This window comes from Ornithorhynchus anatinus, chromosome 1, assembly GCF_004115215.2.
Source record: "Ornithorhynchus anatinus isolate Pmale09 chromosome 1, mOrnAna1.pri.v4, whole genome shotgun sequence".
NCBI classification, from domain to species: domain Eukaryota; kingdom Metazoa; phylum Chordata; class Mammalia; order Monotremata; family Ornithorhynchidae; genus Ornithorhynchus; species Ornithorhynchus anatinus.
This window is the reverse complement of record NC_041728.1, coordinates 139,507,387-139,531,164: the sequence shown is the minus strand read 5'-3', so window position 1 is coordinate 139,531,164 and position 23,778 is coordinate 139,507,387. Positions and strand designations below refer to the sequence as shown.

Here is a 23,778-nt window from a genome sequence, read left to right as displayed (position 1 = left end):
CCCCATCACCTGCCAGTCCCTTGATGGTCCACAAGGAGGGATGGGGTGGAGAAGACAACGGAGTAAGGAAGGCTGGGATTTAGAGCCAAGAATTCTTCCTGAGAACTCCCTACCCATATCCGGTTTGCTCACCCCAGCTCGGTTACTGCTTCCTGGAGTTGCCCCCAGACTCCAAACTCCATCTGCTCTGAGATACTTAGGAAAGCCAGAGCAGACTCCATTTTGGACTGTAGAGAACAGGAACTGGAAGAAATGAGGGTGGGAGAGAGTTGGTCTGCCCACTCTATTTCTGTAGCAAAACACTGCATAAGGGTCAAAGAAAGCACTTTGCAAAACTATACAATGATTGGTGCCTGAGTTTGTGAGAATGATCTTTTAACTTTTTTTCCTACTTTTTTTTCCTATTCCAATCTGTCATTCTGGTCAATGGCATTTATTGAGTGCTTACTCAGTATTAAGTCCTGCATTAAGTGCCTGGGAAAGTACAGTTGAAGACACATTGTCTAGGCCTTCATGTTGCCTCTATTTCAGATGGGAAGATAGACAAAATTTTTTGTAGAGTCAAAGTGGGAAGAAAAATAAGGATATAAAAGGAAAAAGGACAATATATTTATAGCTCTGCACCATGTTGTGCATAGGGACTTGTCAACTAATCAACTTAAGCACTTAGGAGAGAGCCTGGCACATAGTAGGTGCTTAACTATGCTATTGATGCCTGTCTACTTGTTTTGTTCTGTTGTCTATCTCCCCCTTCTACAATGTGAGCGTGTTGTTGGGTAGGAATTGTCTCTATCTGTTGCCAAATTGTACCTTCCAAGTGCTTAGTACAGTGCTCTGGACACAGTAAGCATTCAATAAATATGACTAAATGAATGAACAAATACCATAATTATTAACTGGTATGGAGTATGTTTATTTGGCACAAACCTTGGGAAGTGCATACATTTGTGAGACAGTGAAGACTAGCTTCTTTTTTTTCCCCCCACTGCCATGTTGTTGTTCATAGATGTGAAATAAATAGGCTTACAGTCAGCTGCTACAGTTACTGCACTGTAGACAGGCGGTCCAGGAAAAACCGTGGCAAGTGTGAGGCAGGATGGGCAAGGCCCAGGTTGATTTCTGGGGATCTTGGAAAAGACAGCGGAGTAACTGCAGATACAGATGTCTTTCCAAGGCTCCAGGCACCAAGAGCAACAAACATGAGCAGAGTGGCAAGTCACAAGTGCCAGGACACACTGTCAGTGGAAATTCAGGCACCAGGATGATTTATATTGTTTCACCTCATCAATTATCTGAGGGACAAGGAATTGTGGTTGATCTGTTCATCTTGTATTATCTGAATTATCTGTCCTAACCCCAGTGATTAGGACAACATATGGAATACAATAAATGCTTAGTAGTTTGTAAGTACTTTGAGGGTAGTTATACAGTCCAAATTTAATACAATGCTTTTTACAGTCAGTAGTATTATCGCCAGTACAGTACAGTAGTAGTAATATCGCCAAGATCCGCCCTTTCCTCTCCACCCAAACGGCTACCTTACTGTTACGGGCTCTCATTATTTCTCGGCTAGACTACTCTGTCAGCCTTCTCTCTGATCTCCCTTCCTCCTCTCTCGCCCCACTCCAGTCTATTCTTCACTCTGCTGCCTGGCTCATCTTCCTGCAGAAACGATCTGGGCATGTCACTCCCCTTCTTAAACACCTCCAGTGGTTGCCTATCAACCTCTGCTCCAAACAAAAACTCCTCACTCTAGGCTTCAAGGCTCTACATCACCTTGCCCCTTCCTACCTCTCCCCGCTTCTCTCTTTCTACTGCCCACCCCGCACGCTCCGCTCCTCTGCCGCCCACCTCCTCACCATCCCTCGGTCTCGCCTATCCCGCCATCGACCCCTGGGCCACATCCTCCCATGGTCCTGGAATGCCCTCCCTCCTCACCTCCACCAAACTAATTCTCTTTCCCTCTTCAAAACCTTACTTAAAACTCACCTCCTCCAAGAGGCCTTCCCAGACTGAGCTCCCCTTCTCCCTCTACTCCCTCTACCACCCCCCGTTCACCTCTCCGCAGCTTAACCCTCTTTTCCCCCCATTTCCCTCCGCTCCTCCCCCTTTCCCTTCCCATCCCCTCAGCACTTTACTCGTCTGCTCAACTGTATATATTTTCATTACCCTATTTATTTTGTTAATAAATATTTTGTTAATTGTACATCGCCTTGATTCTATTTAGTTGCCATTGTTTTTACGAGATGTTCTTCCCCTTGCCATTGTTCTTGTCTGTCTGTCTCCCCCGATTAGACTGTAAGCCCGTCAAACGGCAGGGACTGTCTCTATCTGTTGCCGACTTGTCCATTCCAAGCGCTTAGTACAGTGCTCTGCACATAGTAAGCACTCAATAAATACTATTGAATGAATGAATGAATAGTATTTACTGAAAGCTGACTGTAGACAGAGAACTGTATTAAGTGCTTGGCGGAGTACAACAGAGTTAGTAGACACGTTCCTGTTTACACAAAAAAGTACTCAACAAATGTCATTGCTTGATTGGATAAATGTCATCATTATCTTCGCCTTCCTTATCTCTGCCCAAAACTCTCTTCTCAGCAACATTCCCTTGCTGACTTTACATCAGACAATTCACACCACTTCTTCTACAACTTTATCCCTTCAGAAAACCTCCACTGTCCCCATCTCTCCTCTGCCTTTACCCCGATAACCTTGCCAACTACTTTGTGGACAAAATTGAAGTAATAATAGTAATTATGATTATGTGGCATGGTTTTTTTTGGATGGTATTTGGTAAGTGTTTACTATGTGCAGAGCACTGTTCTAAGCGCTGGAGCACTGTTCTAAGAGCATGCTAACTGTTTACTGTGTGTCAAGAACAGTACTGAGTGCTGCAATAGTTACAAGATAATCTTTTATTTTATTCTTTCATTTCCTTTTTCTTTCATTTTCCTGACAGTCCTAGTCCCTACAAGGGTCTCACAGTCTAACAAGAAGGGAGAACAGGTAATTAAAATCCATTTTACAGATGAGGAAACAAAGCCCCAGATAAGTCAAGGTCACATGAAGTTTGAACTAAGCAAAACTCTTCCCCATCACTTCACCAGCTCTGTCCCAACCCCAAACCCACTCAGAGGAAATCTGCCCAAAATGCTATTATTTTCCAAATCATCCCCATCACCTGTGCCTCTGATCCCATTCTCTCTTGCTTTGTAAAAGCACTCGCACTCTTATTCACCACTGACCCCTATCTTCAATTGCTCAGTCTTTGATTGCTCCTTCCCCTCTGCCTGTAAACATGCCCACATGGTAAAAAACAAAACACTTATCCTGACCCCACTGCATCAGTTATTGTTCCCATCCCCCTCATCTAACCCCTTTCAGGGTTGCACCTGAAGAGTTCCCAGGACTCTACTAGTCTCGACTATGGGAGGGAGAGTCAAGCAGAGGCCTATCCATTCCATTCCTAGCTCAGGAAGTGGCTAGCAAGAGGAAGACAATCTTCTATAAGGCAAAACTCACTTGTGCTGGGCAGCAGCGGCACTGGAGAGAATCATGGGCAGAGACTCAGGTTTTTTGTGCAGAAGGAGGCAATGGTAAACCATTTCCATATTTTTACCAAGAAAACATTATGGATACATTACTAGAATGACTGCAGATGGAGGTGGGGCCATCTGGGAGAGATGTGTCCATTGCATTGCTAATGGTCAGAGATGACTCAACAGCATAAGACATGACTTCATCTATTCCTGGATAAACATTGCCTCAATTCCTTTCCTCCAACTACCTTCTTGATGCTCTACAATCTAGTTTCTGCTCCTTTTCCCACACACTGAGACTGCTTTCTCCTTTCACTGGTGTTCTCTATATTGTCACATCTAATAAATTCAGCCCTAATCCTCCTTGACTGTTTTCAACTGTCATCCACTCTCTTCTCGTGGAGTTACTATCTAGTCTAGAGAAGCAGCATGGCTAAGTGGAAAGAGCACGGGCTTGGGAGTCAGAGTTCTAATCCTTGCTCTGACACATCTGCTGTGTGACTTTGGATAAGTCACTAAACTTCTCTGTGCCTCAGTTACCCCATTTGTAAAATGGGGATTAAGACTGTGAGTTCCATGTGGCACAACCTGATTACCTTGCATCTACCCCAGCGCTTAGCATAGTGCTTGGCACGTAGTAAGTGCTTAACAGATACCATGATTATTATTACTATTATTGTGATTATCATCCTTGCTGGTTCTCCTATCTCTCTAGCCAATCCCCTCAATTTTTTCATCTGCTCTTCCTCTGCCTCCCACTCCCTAATTGTGGTTGTCCTTTGGGTCTCTCGTCTGAGTTCTTTTCTAATTCTCAATTTATTCTCACTTTTCTCAATTACACTCATTCATGGCTGTGACTTCAACTACCATTTCTATGCTATGACTCCCAATTCTATCTCACTAGCCCTGATCTCTCTTCTCCTCTGCAACCTTTCATTTTTTGCTGTGTCCCCTAAATGTCTTCATGGATGTGCTATCATTACTTAAAACTAAAAATACTCCTTATTGAATGTTTCATTGTCTTTCCCAAATTGTCTCATCAACTTTCCCATCACAATTCATAACATCACCATCCTCCCTATCATCCAAGGCCATAAGTTTGGGCCATATCCTTTGCTCCTTCCTCTCCTCCAACCCTTAGATTCAGACTGTTGGCAAATCCTGTCATTTCTTTCTCCACATTTATAGACTCCTTGTACCCTTCTTCCAAACTTTCACCAGGCATTGACTACTGTATCAGCTTCGTCACTTACCCCCCCCCCCCCTTCTTCCAGTCTCTCCCAGTCCATACTTCATTCTGCAGCTCAGATCACTTCCTAAAATGTCTTTCTACACATGTCTTTCCACTCCTCATGAATCTCCAGTGTTTGTCCATCTCCTCATCAAGCAGAAACCCTTGACATTGGCAAGGGCAGTAAAGACCACCTTGGCTTTCTGAATCACATGATACAGCCCAAATTGGCACCAAGCTCTGGTCACTTTGGCGATAAATGCATCTCACCTGTAAAAACCCATCACTTTCAAATAATAATAATAATGACAATAATAATTCTTAAAATGGTATTTATTAAATAGATGATTATTCTCCTCCCTTCAAAGCCTTAATGAGGTGTATCTCCTCAGATTAATCCCATCCTTTCCTCTTTTCCCATTCCCTTCCACATCACACTGACTTGCTCCTTTTGTTCTCCCCCCACAGCCCTACAGTGCTTATGTACATATCTGTAATTTATTTATTTATATTAATGTCTATCTTCTCCTTTAGATTGTGAGCTCCTTATGGGCAGGGAATGTGTCTATCATTGTGTTGTAATCTCCCAAGCACTTAGTACAGTGCCCTGAACATGGTAAGCTCTAATAAATCTGACTGAATGAAGTACTTACTATATATCAGGCCCTATACTAAGTGCTGGGATAGATGCAAGATAATCAGGTCAGCACAGTCTCTGTCCTATATGGGATTCATTATATACTAAGTATGAGGGAAAACAGGTATCAAATCCCCATCTTTCAGATGAGAAAATCGAGAAACATAGAAGTTAAGTGACTTGCTCAAGGTCACTGAACTGGAAAGTGGAAGAGCCAGCCTCTGACTCCCAGGCCCACGCTCTTTCTGATACTGCTTCCAAAAATGTGGTGAACCTGCTCAACTGCCCATTTCATTCTGTTCCCCAACAGGAACATGAGTACAGGGAAGAAAGCATGCAGTGGGCACTGCACATGTTACTAACACTGGGATTATGTCTTTCGCACAAGTTATTGCTCCTGAAGTGTCGAGGCCAAAGCCCAGCCACTGTTTTCTATGGGAGGCTTAATCAGAGCAGAAATATTGTAAAAGAGTTTATTTAAAGGGCATGTAATTATAAAAATTATATATTATAATGGCACTATGACACTACAGGGTGTATTTTACAGGATCATTAACTCATGTAGTTAATGTTTTGTGAAGTTGAAAAGGTACTGTGATGATAATCCAACTTTATGTACAGCAATCCTCAAGTTTGGGGAATTTCCCAAGAGTGATTATTTTAGAGGAAGCTTTACTTTCTCCATCTAGTGATGACTGATTTTGGCAACACTAATAAAAATGAAGGAGAAAGAGGAAACAGGGTGGAATTGTGATATTACTATGAGCCAAACACCGGCGTAGATATGAGATGATCCTGTCCCATGAAGCACAGTCTAATAGGAAGGGAGAACAGATATTCATTTCTCATTTTACAAATGAAGACACTTAATGGAGAAATTAAGTGACTTACTCTAGGTAATAAAGCAGACAAGTGATGGTCACAGGGCTTGAACGGTGGTCTGTTCTTTTCATTAGCTCCTTGAGGATAAGGAACAGTTCGGCCAACTGAATTTTCCTCTCTTAAATGCTTAATATCAATCAATCCATAGCATCTATTGAATGCTTACTATGAGCAGAGCCTTGTGCTAAGTGCTTGGGAGAGTACAATAAAATGGAGTTGGTAGCCATGACCCCTGCCCTAATGGTCTTCACAAAGGAAATGCCAGGTAAATAACAATAATTGATTGACTAAACAACACTGCTTATATTTGTAGCTAACAAAAATTGTAATTGAGACCTCTGTCTCAACTTAAGACATTACATTCAGGGAATTGTCACCCTAAAGTTTGACCAAGTAGGGTCAGGGTTCTGTCTGTGTTAGTTTTGGGGATTCATGGAAAAGCAATCAATAAAATCAATCAATGGTATTTACTGAATATTTATTATGTGCAAAGAACTCTAAGTCAGTCAATTATACTTACTGGCTTACTGTATGCAATGCTCTGTACTAAGTGCTTGGGAGAAAGTACAGTGAGAGGTATATTCTCTGCTCACAGTGACTGAGTGATTGGGAGAGGACAATACAGTAAGGTTGATAGTTACAATCCCTACTCATGAGGAACGTACAGCTTAGTTGGGACACAGACATTAAAAAAATTACAGACCTGGGGAAAGTATAAGAAATGAAGACGTATTCAGGGAAGGCCTCTTTGAGGAGATGTAATTTCAGGAGGATTTTGAAGGTTGGGAGTGTGGTGGTCTGTCAGATAGGAAGAAGGAAGGAGTTCCAGGACAGAGGGAGGATTGCAGGGACAGATGAGTTCAACATATAAAGGGTAGGCTGGTGATAGCAAAGTTGCCAGCCCAAAGCTCTTACAGACCTCCCGAGTGAGACGTCCTTGCCTCTCTGTACACCACCTATTTAACCCCAATTTTCCTGGAGCTAGAAGCCTGGGTTCTAATGTGCTGACTTCTCCCCACTTCGCACCCAGAAAAAAAAAAGCAGCAGTTTCCTTTGTGGAGGTGAACATTCATGGAGATTTGTGGGCAAGCCAGAGAAAAACTGGCATCACAAATCCCAAACCTTCCCAAGTCCCACCCTGGTAAGAAATTATCTTTCCACCCTTCCTCTCCCATCTTCCTGGAGACCACCCATTTACTTCCAATTTTGGAAGCTGGCTGAGTCCTGAGCAAGGGTTGACTCAGATCAGGTCCTAGTCAACCATCCAAACTGTACCCTCTCCACCCCATATTGTACACTCTCTTTCAGGCTCAAAATCAAAGGGGATTTCATCACTGGAGTGAGGACAGAGCAGTCAGATTTCCCCACCAGTCTGTCTAACGCGTGGCAAGCACTCCACAGACAAATTTTCCTATCTTTTATTAATAATAATAATAATAATGTTGGTAGTTGTTAAGCGCTTACTATGTGCAGAGTACTGTTCTAAGAGCTGGGGTAGATACAGGGTAATCAGGTTGTCCCACTTGAGGCTCACAGTTAATCCTTATTTTACAGATGAGGTAACTGAGGCACAGAGAAGTTAAGTGACTTGCCCACAGTCACACAGCTGACAGGTGGTGGAGTTGGATTCGTACCCATGACCTCTGACTCCCAAGCCCAGGCTCTTTCCACTGAGCCACGCTGCTTCTCTAGATCCTGCTTGAAGAACCACCAAGAGGAAATGAAAAAAGAAATTGATCATAAATCGATGTTTTAATTTGAAGAATCTAAATAACAAAGTTTTCCTGGAAACTGCTCAATTGTTATCAGAATCCTAGATTTGGAAGCCACCAATCATTGTGTACCTGTTGAGGTCAATGATTAGCAAACCACAAACATATCATGTAGTTACTGATCGTACATGATCTTTGCCTTCACAACACACACACACATACACACACACATGGTATTTAGCAATGGTGAATAAAGCCTGTTCTATAGTATGTGACTAGTCTAATGAAACTTCAAAATTTGAATATTAAATACTGAATCATTCTTGAAAGAATTGGAACATTTAATAACAGATTTGAGACACCATAAAATAATTTTGAAATATGCCAATAAATTGGAAGTTGAAGTACTACAACCAAGATGAGCTATAGAATAGTTGAAAAAAGAGAAAATGAACAACAAATGCAGTTCTGAGGTTGGTTCAGTTATCGTTCTTAGCTCAGTGGAAAGAGCATGGGCTTAGGAGTCAGAGGTCATGGGTTCTAATCCCAGCTCTGCCACCTGTCAGCTGTGTGACTTTGGGCATGTCACTTAACTTCTCGTTGTCTCAGTTACCTCATCTTTAAAATGGGGATTAACACTGTGAGCCTCATTTGGGACAACCTGATTACCCTGTGTCTACCCCAGCACTTAGAACAGTGCTCGGCACATAGTAAGCACTTAACAAATACCAATATCATTATTAGTATTATTATTATATTTATTGGGTATTTACTGTATGCAGAGCACTCTACCAAGCACTTGGGTGGCTATACACTTTTTCTGCCCATAGGAAGATTACAGTCTAGAGGAGGAGACAGACACTAAATTATATGTACACAAGAGCTGAGGCACTGAGTGTGGTGTGAATAAATGACACAAATCAAAGTGAAAGGGTGAAGCAGTACAGAGAGGGTATACAGGAAATGAGAGTTTGCTCAAGGAAGGAATCTTGCAGAAGATATGGTTTTAAAATGGCTTTGAGAGTGGAGAGTATTGGGCAGTCAGATATGAAGTAGCTTGGTCTAATGGAAAGAGCATGGGAGTGGGAGTCAGAGGGCCTGAGTTCTAATCCTGCCTTTATTACTTGCTGGTTGTGCGACCTTGGGCAGACCACTTATCTTGCCTCAATTTCCTCATATAAAATAGGGATTCAGTATTCATTCTCCCTCATACTAGGAATATGAATTTGGGACTTGATTATCTTGTTTCTGGCCCAGTGCTCAATGCAGCTCTCAACACATGGGAAATGCTTAACAAATACCATTATTATTACTATTATTATTGCTATTATTATTATTAGGGAGGGATTTCCAGGCAAGAGTCAGGACATGGGCAAGGCTTCATTGGTGAGATAGATGAATGAGAGGTACAATAAGTAGATTGATGTTAGAGGAGTGAATTAGTGTGCTGGGTTGTAGTAGGAAAACAGTAAGGTAAGTTAGGAAGGAACAAGGGGATTGAATACTTTAAAGACAATGGTAAGGAGTTGATTGGAGGAGGATAGGCAATCATTCAGTCAATCATATTTATGTACAGAGCACTGTTTAAGTGATAGGGGAAGTACAATATTCCAGAATTGATAGACATGTTCACTGCAGGCCACTACTGGAGGTTATTGAGGAATGGGAAACATGGCCTGAGTGATTTTTTTTTAGAAAAATGACCTGAATAGCAGAATGAAGTATAAACTGGAACTGGGAAAGACAGGATGCAGGGTGGTCAGCAAGAAGACTGAAGGAGTAGTCAAGGCGGGTTAGGATAGGTACTTGGATCAAGGTGGCAGGTGGCAGCAGTTTGAATGGAGAGGAAAAGGTGGATACTAACAATATGATGAAGGTAGAAATGACCAAATTTGGTGACACTGAATATGTGGGTGGGATGAGAGAGATGAGTTGAGGATAATGCCAAGGTTATGGGTTTGAGAGAAAGGTAAGGAGGTGGTACGGTCTACAGAGATCAGAACGTCATGGGAGGGCAGGGTTTGAGGGAGACTGTAAACAGTTCTTTTTTGGATATGTTAAGTTTGAGTTGTTGCTGGAACATCAAGTAGTGATGTTCTGAAAGCAGCAGTTAATGTGAGACTGCAGAATAGGAGATTAGGGATGTAGATTTGAGAATCATCTGCGTAGAAATGGTAGTTGAAACCATGGAAGCAAATGAGTTTTCCAAGTAGATGGAGAATAGAAAGGGGCCCAGAACTGAACCTTGAGGGACCATCCCCCATTTAGAGGGTGGGAACAGAGAAGGAGCCTATGAAGGAGACTGAAAATAAGCAGCCAGAAAGTTGAGTGGAGAATTAGGAGAGAGAGTGTCAATGAAGCCAAGGTGAACCTATGAAGGAGACTGAAAATAAACAGCCAGAAAGTTGAGTGAAGACCTAGGAGAGACAGTGTCAATGAAGCCAAGGTTGGATAATGTTTCCAGGAGAAGAGAGTGGTTAATAGTGTTGAAATCAGCTGAAGGTTGAGGAGAATTAGGATGAAATAGAGGCCAGTGGATTTGGCAAGAAGATCACTGGTGACCTTTGAAAGGGCAGTTCCATGGTTTGAATGGGATAGAAGCCAAAAAGGAGGAAACTCAAGGAGATAATTTGAGTATAAGAAGGGGAGGAAAAAGGTTTAGGGAACTCACAATAGGAGCTTTGAGAGGAATGATGGGAGGCATAGAGGGCAATAACGGAGGGAGCCCCCTACAATCAAGGACTTTTAAGCTAGGAGATACATGAATATATTTGAAGAGACTAGACCCTCTCAGAATTGATAATAATAATAATGTTGGTATTTGTTAAGCGCTTACTGTGTGCAGAGCACTGTTGTAAGTGCTGGAGTAGATACAGGGTAATCAGCTTGTCCCACGTGAGGCTCACAGTTAATCCCCATTTTACAGATGAGGTAACTAAGGCACAGAGAAGTGAAGTGACTTGCCCACAGTCACACAGCTGACAAGTGGCAGAGTCGGGAGTTGAACCCATGACCTCTGACTCCGAAGCCCAGGCTCTTTCCACTGAGCCACACTGCTTCCCTGGATCTCCTGGTAGCAGGCAATAAAGCTGTTTACTGCAGCTTCCCATTACTTTTAGCATGTGCAATATTTAAAGAAAACTTAAAAGATTGAGAAAGTAGTTAACTTTTCTTATACCACTTCTCCATTTTCTCTCCAGTTCTAATGGAAAATCCAGAAGGCTCTTCTCTTCCTTCATTGCTTGGCCTGGTGTATTTCTCCTTAGTCTGATGGAGAAAATTGAGCTGTCTTTGCTTTTAGCTATTAGACAGAAGAGGATCTTAAAGTCGCTATGTGGAACTGAGAGGATGTCTCTACCACCTTCTGCTCAATTTCCAAAATGTATGTACTTCGCTGTACTTTCAGTGTCAATTCAAGCATGACAGCCACTCTGTATAAGTGACAGTCTTGGTGGACCAATGGGTTTTCAAAAACTGCATCTTACGAAGAACTTTCCAACCAAACGAAGGGCCTCATTTATAATTCAGGCTTAAATCATATGTGGCTTTTAACAACATAACAAACAGGCAGCAATAGTTCCTACAAAGAAATTGTACAGTCTGTGAAACATATCACCATGATATGCCATGTATCTTAAAAATTAAAACAGTGTAAAGCAAGAAGTTCCAAAATTATCCAGATTGCATTTCTTTTTCAAAATAGCCTTAATTTTTGTTACATTGGTGAATAACTATACAAATCAATCAGTGGTAATTATTAAGCAAACGTGTGCAGTTCTGTATTATGTATTGAAGGAAAGGACACTAGCAGTATAAGACATGATCTTATTCCTTGTCTTCTGGGCTTTTGAAATCTAACAGAATAGCCTAACACAAGTAGTGTGGCCCAATGGAAAGATCACAGACCTGGGAGCCAGAGGATCTGTATTCTAATCCCAGCTCTGTCACTTGCCTGCTATGTGACCTTGGGGAAGTCACAACTGCTCTGTGTCTCAGTTTCCTCATCTGTAAGATGGGAAATAAATAGCTGTTCTTCCTCCTACTGAGACTATGAATCCCATGTAGTGCTGTGTGCAATCGGCACATACCTAATCTATTCCCACACTCAGTACTGTGCTCAGCACAGTGTAAGTACTTAGCAAATACCACCATTATGATCATTATTAATTTATGGATGGAGAAGATGATAACAGAAGTATACATAGGTTAATAAGCAAAGGATAGAGTTAAATGGGGAAGCATGGTCTAATGGAAAAGGACATAAGGACATAAGCCTGGAGTCAAAAGACCTGTTTATATAACCAGCTCCACTGCTGGTCTGCTGAGTGACCTTGGGCTAGTTAACTCCTCTGGCTTCAGTTTCCTCATCTGTAAAATGGGAATTGGATCCTAGTCCCTCCTAATAGGAGCTCCGTGTGGGACAGGGACTGTGTCCAACCTCATCATTTTGTATTCACCTCAGTCCTTAGAAAGTTCTATGCACTGTTAATATTTGTTAAGTATCTACTATGTGCCATTCTCTGTACTATGCACTGAGGTGGATTCAAGCAAAGCAGGTTGGACACAGTCTCTGTCCCACGTGGGGTTCACAGTCTCAATCTCCATTTTACAGATAAGGTAACTGAGGCACAGAGGAGTGAAGTGACTTGCCCAAGGTCACACAGCAGACAAGTGGCGGAGCCAGGATTAGAATCCCTGAACTCCTGACTTCTGGGCCCAGGCCCTAGACACTACACCATCCTGACCTGGGGGACAAAAAAACCCAAAAACATTAATTGGAGAATGTCTCCAAAGGTATAATTTTAGGAAGACTTTGAAGATGAGTGCTCTATTACCCAAAGGATTTGAAGGAGCAACGAGTTCCAGGCAGGCTAAAGGCATGAGTAAGGGCTTTAGTGTGTGTGTGGGGACAGGAGAGTGAAGGGAGAGGTAAATCTATTTCTGGATAAAACTCTAAAGATTTAGGATCTGGACCTATGGCCTGTATGAGTTAAATGCAACCCTAGTCTCCTAGTGCATTAAATTTGGGCTCTTTTATATATCAATCGTTGTTATGGCTTTCAGATGCTATTCACCAGTGTTAAGTAACTAACAGTTCCATTAGGGAATAGAACAAGGATGTGTACGCTTTCAAAAAAAAAGAACATTTCTAGCTCCTTAGTAATCCCATCCAATTTATTCCCTGACAATATAAAAGAAATACCTGAGAAACTTGGAAAAGGAAGAAATATGCAAGAGGCGAAAGATAGGTCAATATTAGTTGGGCTTTGCATGTGAAACAAATCACTCCAAACCGGACTGCTTGCTCATTATATTTTTATGCACGCTCTTGTTCTCTCAGGATCTCTAGACTCTCTCATTCTACGAGAAGAGAATCCGTTGACTCAGCAACAATAATTTCTTACTTTTTTCTGTCTCTAAGCAGTTCTAAAGCTCTTGAGAAAATCAACCAAATTCTAAGCCAGAAGAATGTAAAGGACATCCTCTGTTAATCTTGGTTTCTTTTTGTTTGTTTTTTTTTTTTACCAAACATCATGAAAGAATTGGTACATAATGTACTGCAATGAACTAAATAAAAATTCTAATTTCCCCAAGGATCATAAAATGGAATATTAGTTTTTCACTTAGTAAACTATTTTTAGTCAGCCATAAGAAGGAGTAAAGGAGAATATTATCTATTTTGGTAAAGACCCTTCCAAATACCTTTCAGTATAAAACATAGATACATAAAAGTACTGTGAGTTTTGAGATGTTTATACTGGCTCATAAGTGAGGACTTAAATTAATTAGCATTAAAATGTTCCCCACTTTCAGTACATTGGGAATTATTAGACAACTGTGGGCTTATTAACCAAAAAAATTAAAATCATACAACATTCTAACAACATAAATAATTCACTATTTGTTATTCTAATAAAAATAACTATATGGTTATATAGCATATGGAATTTGTTTTTATTTAAATTCAGCAATATCTCAAATTGAATAAAGAGTCTATATAATAGTGTCTTTTTTCTCTAATTTTCTCAAGTTGCCCTCTATTTAGCAATGACCAAAATATGTGTTTTAATAGAGATTCTCTATTAATGACATTAATAGTATTTACTGACCACTTAATCCATACATAGTATTGTACTGTGAGTTTGGGTTCAGTACAGTTAGTGGACAAGATTCCTGCCTTCAAGACTGTGGTAATCTAGCTAAGGAAGCAGATATTAAGATAAATTATAGACAGGGAGAAGAGCAGAGATCAGAGGTATATACAGTGAGCCCAGCATTGGGCAGGGATTGTCTCTGTCTGTTGCTGAATTATACATTTCAAGCGCTTAGTACAGTGCTCTGCACATAGTAAGTGCTTAATAAATACTATTATTTATAGTACAGTGGTAGACGTAGGAGTGTAATAAGTACTTAAGTGCTTACCTCAAGTGTCTAGGTAACACACTAGCTAGGGAAAATAGGGTGGGGATATGAGACGGGCAGCAGTATGGCCTAGTGGAATGAGTACAGGCATGGAAGTCAGAGGACCTGGGTTCAGTTCAATTCAATTCAATTGTATTTATTGAGTGCTTACTGTGTGCAGAGCACTGTACTAAGCGCTTGGAATGTACAATTCGGCAACAGATAAAGACAATCCTTGCCCAACAACGGCCTCACCATCTAAATGGGGAGACACACAACAAAACAAAACAAGTAGTCAGGCAACAGTACCATCAAGATAAATAGAATCATAGATATATACACACTATTAATGAAACAGAGTAATAAATAATATGTACAAATATACACAAGTTCTTTGGGGAGGGGAACAGTGAAGAGCACAGGGAGGGAGTAGGGAGAATGGGGAGGGGAGGAGGGGCAGCGGGAAAGGGAGGGCTCAGTCTGGGAAGTCCTTCTGGAGGAGGTGAGCTCTCACCTGGGTTCTAATCCCAACTCTGCTACTTGTCTGCTGTGTCATATCATCGCTGTGCCTCAGTTTTCTCATCTGTATAATGGAGAATAAATCCTACCCCTTCCTACTTAGACTGTGAGCCCCGTATGAGATACAGGCTGTGCCGAAACTCATTATCTTGTTTCTAACCCAGCACTTAGAACAGTACTTTTCACAGAGGAATGCTTAACAAGTGCCATAATTTTCATTCTAAGAGAAGTCAGGGAAGGCTTCTTGGAGGTGTTATGATTTTAATGGTTCTTTGAAGATGGGGAGAGTAATAGTTTGCCAGACGAAAGTGGGAGGGAGTTTCAGATGGAAGGGAAAATTTTTACCACTCTAAATTATTAACACTGAAATATCAAATTTGTTCATGGAGGGTGTTCAGTTCTGTAAGTTAAACCATGGTGTAACATAAGGCCTGTAAAAATATAGTGCAAGTCTGGATGATATGGGAGCATTTTCAGACTCCTCCACTTGTGTGTTTTGGTACTGTTACTATTTTCTTCATTTTCCTTGTATTCTTATACTGATTTATCTTTATGCATTCAATATTTCCTCATGTAGCTATTGCCAACTTCCTAGTCCTATTTTAGACTGTGAGCTCCCTGGGATGGAGTTTCATTTATGCCTTATTGCATCTTTTTCCAGTGTTTCATACATATTCATTCATTCACTCATTCATTCAATAGTATTTATTGAGCACTTATTATGTGCAGAACCCTGTACTAAGCATTTGGAATGTACAATTGGGCAACAGATAGAGACAATCCCTGTCCAATAACGGGATCACAGTCTAAATGGGGGAGACGTAAAGCAAAGCAAAACAGAACAAAACAAAACAACATCATCAAGATAAATAGAATCATAGAGATATACACATCATTAACAAAATAAATAGGATAATAAGTGATATATACAAATATGCACAGTGCTGAGAAGAGAAGGGGGAAGCTAATATAATAGCTACACAATAATATTCACATAGATACTAAACAAGCTACACATATAATAGCTAGACAATAAATACTACTGAATGAATGAATGAAGCCAAATTGAACTGAATATGGAAATTAAGGTACTGTTAATTTCCTCTTTTAAGTGGTATTTGTTAAAGCACTTTCAGCACTTAGAACAGTCCTTGGCACACAGTAAGCGCTTAACAGATATAATCATTATTATTACAGGTTTGTTTCAAGCAATGGGGTAAACGGTTGGACACAGTCCATTTTCTACATTGGGTTTGCACTCTTAATCCTCATTTTACAGATGAGATAATAGGCACAAAGAAGTTAAGTGACTTGTCCAAGGTCACACAGCAGATGACTGCACAGCCATAATTAGAATCCAGGTCCTTTGACTTCTACACCTGTGTTCTTTCCACCAGGTGACTCTGCTTCTTCAGTGTGGGATAAAAATAAACTCCCAATGTACCCTATAAATCTTGAATACGTTTCTTGAAAATAAAGGCTGTCCCATGGGCCAGGATTCCAAAGAATTACATGCAACTAGTTAGGTTCCACTACAGAACCAGCCCCCAAATAACGATCAATCCCTACAAATAAGCAGCTTGATAGTGGGAAGCTGCATGGAGTAGTGAGTGGATAGAGCACAAGCTTGGGTGTCAAGGGTTCTAATCCCTGTTCCACCAGTTTGCTGTGTAACCTTAAGTAAGTCACTTCGCTTCTCTGGGCCTCAGTTACCTCATCTCTAAAATGAGGATTGAGACTGTGAGTCCCACATGGGTCAGGGACTATGTCTAACATGATTTGCTTGTATCCACCCCAGTGATTAGTACAGTGCCTGACATAGAGTAAGCACTTAATACCATTATTATTATTATAAAAATTGTACTACAGATCCTTGCCTGCTACCTTCTGCCCTATCCCTTCATTTCCTCTAGACTGTAAGCTCATTGTGGACAGAGAATGTGTCTGTTATATTGTTTGTTGAGTGCTCCCAAACACTTTAGTTCAGTTCCCTGCACATACTAAATGCTCAATAAATATGATTGATTGCATATTTCTGGAATTTCCCAATGCTTGCACACTCCAAACTCAGTGCCACTTGTCACCTACATGTTCTACTCCAGTTCCATGAACTTTCCGGTCACCGTCTGGCTCCCTGGGTCTCTGCTGAACCTGGGCCATGCTGCCATTGCGAGCTGACGTGGAAATGCTTCTAGAGACCTAACTGGGATCAAAGTGGAAGTCTAGTCCTGGCCCAGCCTCATTGATCCAGTTGGTGGGGAACTGCCTCTGTTTGGTCTGACTGCCTTTCCATCCCCTTCTCTCCCCAGCAAACAGTCCAGCTTTAGTCTCTGTTACCTCTGCCTCATCCTATATCTCTTTCATCTTTAATCATCCCCTCCCTCAGTCCCATAGCACTCAAGTACATATATGTAATTTATTTATATTAATATCTGCCTCCCCCCTCTAGAATGTAACCTCATTAATGTGTAAGCTCCTTGTGGGCAGGGAATGTGACTATTTATTGTTGAATTATACTCTCTCCCAAGTGCTTAGTACAGTGCTCTGCACACAGTAAGCGCTCGATAAATATGACTGACTGACTGTTTCTAGAAGAGAGGCCAGCATTTCAACTTGGAGAGCAGTGTTCGTGTCAACCCTATAAGTTGACAAGCCCACAGTCACAGCTGCCAGTGGAGATCACAGGGGAAAAGGGAGGGGCTCAGGGATATTAACCCACTTTTTGAAGGAACACACCCCCAAATATCCACAGAAGTCTGAATCAGGGCATGAGGGGGCAGATGCCGAGAGCGTGGAACCTGCACAGATGTAGCTACAGGGCGTAAAATTGGAGCTGGCCAGAGAGAGGCAAAGCGGAGGCAGCAGGGTCAAATTGGACTGGATCACCACCATTTCAGTCAGGACCCATGGACAAGCTCAGCTACTATCCTGGAAAGGAACACTACTTCAGACTTGGGAAGAGCAGGAATGGAGCAGCTCAAAGGGAGAATTTAGGTAATCGATAAGTCAATCGTATCTATTGAGCGCTTTCTATATGCAGAGAATTGAATTAAGCACTTGAGAGCGCACACTATAACAATAAACAGACACATTCCCTGCCCACAATGAGCTTACAGTCTAGAGGCGGATATTAACATAAACAAATTACAGATAGGTGCCTAAGGGCTGTGGAGGTGGGGGACAAGTCAGAAGTTATGGTATTGTGCTAAATGCTGGAGTAGATATAAATATAACCGATCCAACAGAGTCCCTGTTCGAATGGGATTCTCATTTTCAGAATTTTTGTTTAATGAAAGCCATACTGTAAAATTGATTTACCAACAGTGGTTGGACACAGAGTTGCGGGCTGGGCTTATACGTAGTAAGGTATGTCAGCAAAGGGGATTGAACATATCTGTCTCTGAATTTTTCAAATGGTTGGGTTTTTGGAACCTGGGGATGCTTATATTTAGTATGATGCAAGGACAGGAAAAGAAAAAACAATTCCTACAATACATCATTTTAGTTATTCAGTCTATGATATACCTGTCATATGGAAAACTATTTTTAAAGTGGATATGCTAAAATCTACCAAGTTTACAAATCCACTGAAATGATTTTCATCACAGGGCTTTAGACTATGATTATCAATTCACCCAGACTAAAATGGTCTATTTAGTCTTCTCACTTTTATTAAATATTTGTACATTCATAGTCCATTTACCTTCCCCAAGAGTGCGATGTCACAATCTTCTGAAGGATATTAGTATAAACATTCAAATTAGAAATTACATTATGTTGACATCAAATACAAGATTACATTACCCTGCTATTTTTCAATCAATAGTATTCATTGAGCACTTACTGTGTGAAGACCACTCTACTAAACTTTTGGAAGAGAACAGTACAGTGGACACAATTTCTGTTCACATGTAGTTCACAGTCTCATTTTGTTGTGGCATTGTTTAGACCGATAAATACCCAAATTGCTATTGGTTGTAACCCTGTTTCCCTATGGACATGCGGAGAGGTAAGCCACGAGAGAAACTGGTGAGAAGCAGCATGGCTTAGTGGAAAGAGCATGGGCTTGGGAGACAGAGGATGTGGGTTCTAATCCTGGCTCTGTCACTCATTTGCTATGTGACCTTGGGAAAGCCACTTAACTTCTTTGTGCCTCAGTTACCTCATCTGTAAAATGGGGATTAAGTGTGTGAGCTCCACGTGGGACAACCTGATTACCTTGTGCTTAGACAATCCCAGTGCTTAGAACAGTGCTTGGCACATAGGAAGCATTTAACAAATACCATAATAATAGTCATTATTAATTCCAGAATCTTCAGAAAACTTTATAATTACTGACAGCCATGCAGATGCATAGTTGATAGCATCATTCCTTCTGACATGTTTTATTCAACAAGAAACAAAGAAAACTTGATTGATTATTTTCCATAATCCCTAGAGACTGAGATTCATTCAGGACAGTCAGGGCTGGGGTAAGGTGGTGGGACTGAACCAGAGTTGGTCAGAAGACTTGCTCTGGCCTTCCCAGACTGAGCTTCCCCTTTTCCCTCTACTCCCTCTCTGCCCCACCCTTCACCTCCCCTCAGCTAAGCCCCCTTTTCCCCTCCTTTCTCTCTGCTCCTCACCCTCTCCCTCCCCTTCCCCTCAGCACTGTGCTCATCCACTCATTTGTATATATTTTTATTACCTTATTTTGTTAATGAGATGTACATCCCCTTGAGTCTATTGCTATTGTTTTTGTCTGTCTGTCTCCCCCGATTAGACTGTAAGCCCATCAATGGGCAGGGATTGTCTCTATACGTTGCTGAATTGTACATTCCAAGCCCTTAGTACAGTGCTCTGCACATAATAAGCGCTCAATAAATACTACTGAATGAATGGTATCGGACCACCAAGTCCATTTTGGGGATAGCTGGAGATATGACATTTTTGACTCTTATTTTTCCAGGGAATTTATGGGTTGCATGGGGTCTCTGATAAACAAACTGGAACCACAGGGGAAAGCTCGGAGAAAGCTTGGGGAAGCAGTGTTGCTTAGTGGATAGAGCACAGGCCTGGGAGTCAGAAGGTCTTGTGTTTACATGACTGCTGTGTGACATTGGTCAGGTCACTTCACTTCTCTGGACCTCAGTTCCCTCATCTGTAAAATGGGGAGTAAGAATGTGAGCTCTATGTGGGACAGGGACTGTGTCCAACCTGATGACCTTGTATTTACTGCAGTGTTTAGAACAGTGTTTGGCACATAGTAAGCCCTTCACATGTACCAGTATTATCATTACTATTACACCTCGGGTCATTAGGACCCACACAAGGACTCCAGGATTCGTTTTAGCCCAGATCATTCATTCATTCAATCATATTTATTGAACACTTACTATGTGCAGAGCACGGTACTAAGTGCTTGGGAGAGAACAATTTAGCAATAAACAGACACATTCCCTGTCTACAACGACACCATAGTCTCAGAGTCTGTTGTAATGTGGACCTGCATTCCCAGGTTGTCCTAGAGTTGCTCAGAATCACCTCAGCCTCTGAGTGCCCACAGTTTCAACACTGTACTCAACCTAGCCCAGAGGTTTATTATCAAAGACCAAGAAGAAACATTCTAATTTTCCTCTGGGAGAGTCAGAATACTATATTGAGTGGTTTGTAATATCTACCTACTAGCTATAATGGTTTCACTAAAAAGGTGAGGCCAGGTTTTGAATTGAGAAGGAAAAAAAACTGTTCCATAATTCTATACAACTTTTAAAATGTGTAAAATGACTAAATTATTGAAGTTAGGAGTTTCCAAAGAAAATGCAACAGCATTATAAGCTATTATTTGAGTCCCTATGGTCTTCTACTATACCTATGAATAATTTGGATTGAATTTAAAAAAGAATTCATATATACAGCATGGCACATATTCACCAGAGACATTCTCTCCAGTAAAAAGACTTTTTTGAAAACGAAAATTCATAAAACGGGCTTATGTGTTGTTCATTTTTGAGCCCCAAAGAAAATAATAAGTAACAATTATTTTCATCCCTGTTGATTACTAAATACAAAATGTATTAAACACAGATAAACTGTGTCAGAAGCACAGTCCCAAATGCTCTAAAATATTTCAGTACGAATATCAGGGTAAAAACAAATAGGATCCAAAATAGTAATCGTGACCCAGCTCTTCAGGTCCCCCAAATTGAATACAGGCTAACACTTCTGGAAAATAAATATTTATGACTAAAATCGGCACTGTGGCTTTGATAGTTGAGGTGACTATATACTGAGACTATATATTTCCTCTTGCATAGCATAAAAATGCCATTAGTGGACTTTGGACATTATGACACTCAGAGATTTCAGAATTATAAGGGCACAAAAAGTGAAGGATTGCATCCAGGGGAAAAAAATGGCAGGAGCAAATAGTAAAATTTAAAATGGTTGCAAAAGGCAAGGAGAACTGAAAACTGATGAGGGTTGGATAGTGAGTGGATGAGAAGAATGGGCTAGACTTTATTAGCCAAACTGAACAACAGAGACATTGAGAAGTGTGCTTATGAAGTGTGACTGTATTTGGGAAATTAAATCAATAATCGATCATATTGATTGAGGTCTTACTATGGGCAGACCATTGAATTTGGTGCTTGGGAGAGTAAAATATAATCATTCAAGGAATGGTATTTATTGAGCACTTAATATGTGAAAAGCACTATACTAAGTACTTGGGAGAAGACAATACAAAGAATTAACAGACATTTTCTGCCCCAAATGAACTTTCAGTCTAGAAGAATTAGTGCATCCACCTCCTTTCTGATCTCCCATCCTCCTGTCTCTCCCCAGAATCAGTCTATACTTCACTCTGCTGCCCAGATTATCTTTCTACAGAAATGCTCTGGGCATGTCACTCCTTCCTCAAAAACCTCCAATGGTTGCCTCTCAAGTTTTGTATGCAGCAAAAACTCCTCACTATTGGCTTCAAAGCTCTCCATTACCTTGCCCCCTCCTACCTCATCTCTCTTCTCTCCTTCTGCAGCCCACCCCATACACTCCACTCCTCTGCCGCTCACTTCCTCACGGTGTCTCGTTCTCACATGTCCCACTGTCGACCTCGTGGCCCACATCCTACCACTGACCTGGAATGCCCTCCCTTCTCACATTTGCCAAACTAACTCTCTTTCTTTCTTCAAAGACCTACTGAGAGCTCACCTCCTCCATGAGGCCTTCCCAGAATGAGCCTTCCTTTTCCCTCTGACTCCTCCTCCCCTCCTCATTGCCCCTCTGCTCTACCCCTTTCCCTTCCCCACAGTACTTGTGTATATTTGTACATAGTTATTGCTCTATTTTTTATTAATGATGTGTATATACCTATGATTCTATTTATCTATTTTGATGTCTACTGGTTTTGTTTTGTCTGTTTGCCCCTTCTAGACTGTGAGCCCATTACTGGGTAGGGATTGTCTCTATCTGTTACCAATTTGTACTTTCCAAGCACTTAGTACAGTGATCTTTACACAGTAAGCACTCAATAAATATGATTGAATGAATGCATATAAATAAATTATGGGTATGTACATAAGCTTTGTGGGCTTGAGGGAAGGCGTGAAAAAGATGTAAATCCATGTGTGAAGGTGATGCAGAAGGGAATGGGAGAAGAAGAAATAAGAAGAAAAAGAAAATTAAGTTGGAGAATTGTTGGCAAAAGCATAGAGCCTGAATAAAAAATATCATCTCATTTAAGTGTAGAACTTGAAAAACAATGGTATAGAAATTTTGTAATTTTGCTGATGATATTAATTTTCTATTTGAAAGGCACTTTTGGTGTTCAAAGTGCCTTCAGCCCATCTCCTCTCCAGTTTACTTCTCTAGCAGTGCTAGAGCATCTCCAAGGATTCCCTCTGGGGAAGGAATTTGTTACTTTCTATTTCTAATAGTTCGCAAGCACTTAGTCCAGAGCACTGCACCCAGTGGATACTCAATGAACACTACTACTTTTACTAGCTAACTCCATCCCAAAACATCAATATGGATTAAGCAATCCTGTCTTCTTGCTACTTGGGAACACCTCAAATATTCCCATTCTCACTTGAACAGTCCACTCAGTGGGTTCTATTATCGCACTCCATACACAACTGTGGAAGTGCTGATGATAAGCATGATTTCTACATATATCATGAACTAATCTCATATTTGCAGACTGCAAACCTATACTTATCCTGAATCGCTGAAAGGTTTAATCAGCCTGACAACCTGATAGCCATGGATATTTATGGTGAAGTAAATTGATTTATAATAATAATAATGTTGGTACTTGTTAAGTGCTTACCATGTGCAGAGCACTGTTCTAAGCATTGGGGTCAATACAGAGTAATCAGATTGTCCCACATGAGGCTCACAGTCTTAATCCCCATTTTACAAATGAGGAACTGAGGCACAGAGAAATTTAGTGACTTGCCCACAGTCACACAGCTGACAAGTGGCAGAGTGGTGGCTGTGTATGTATAGACAGAACAGTTTGTAGTTGGTCACCTTGCCCACTGTGTTATATTCCCCTTGGGGAAGAATGGTGCTAGTTAAGGTTTAGATAGTCATGATAGAAGAGGCTGAGAGAGGGAGGGAGAAGAAATAAGGCCCAATATAGTCCTGGCCATTACTCACCTCATGCATCAGAATGGTAGCGATGGCAGATTTAGCTGTACTCTTTCATTCATTCTCTCAAAGTAGAACTAAGTGACTTTATCTGCTCCTGTCTCAATTGCAGCTTCACAACCAGTAACTATGGTATTTGTTAAACACTATGTTCCAGGCACTATACTAACTGCTAGGGTGGATATAAGGAAATGGGGATGGACTCAGTCCCTGTCCCACGTG

The 23,778-nt window shown here is 41.1% G+C and overlaps 1 protein-coding gene across 1 annotated transcript in view; it reads right to left on the bottom strand.

Annotated features, from left to right (window-relative positions):
* NLGN1 (neuroligin 1) overlaps positions 1 to 23,778 on the bottom strand; it is a 762,025-nt gene that overhangs the window by 473,184 nt on the left and 265,063 nt on the right.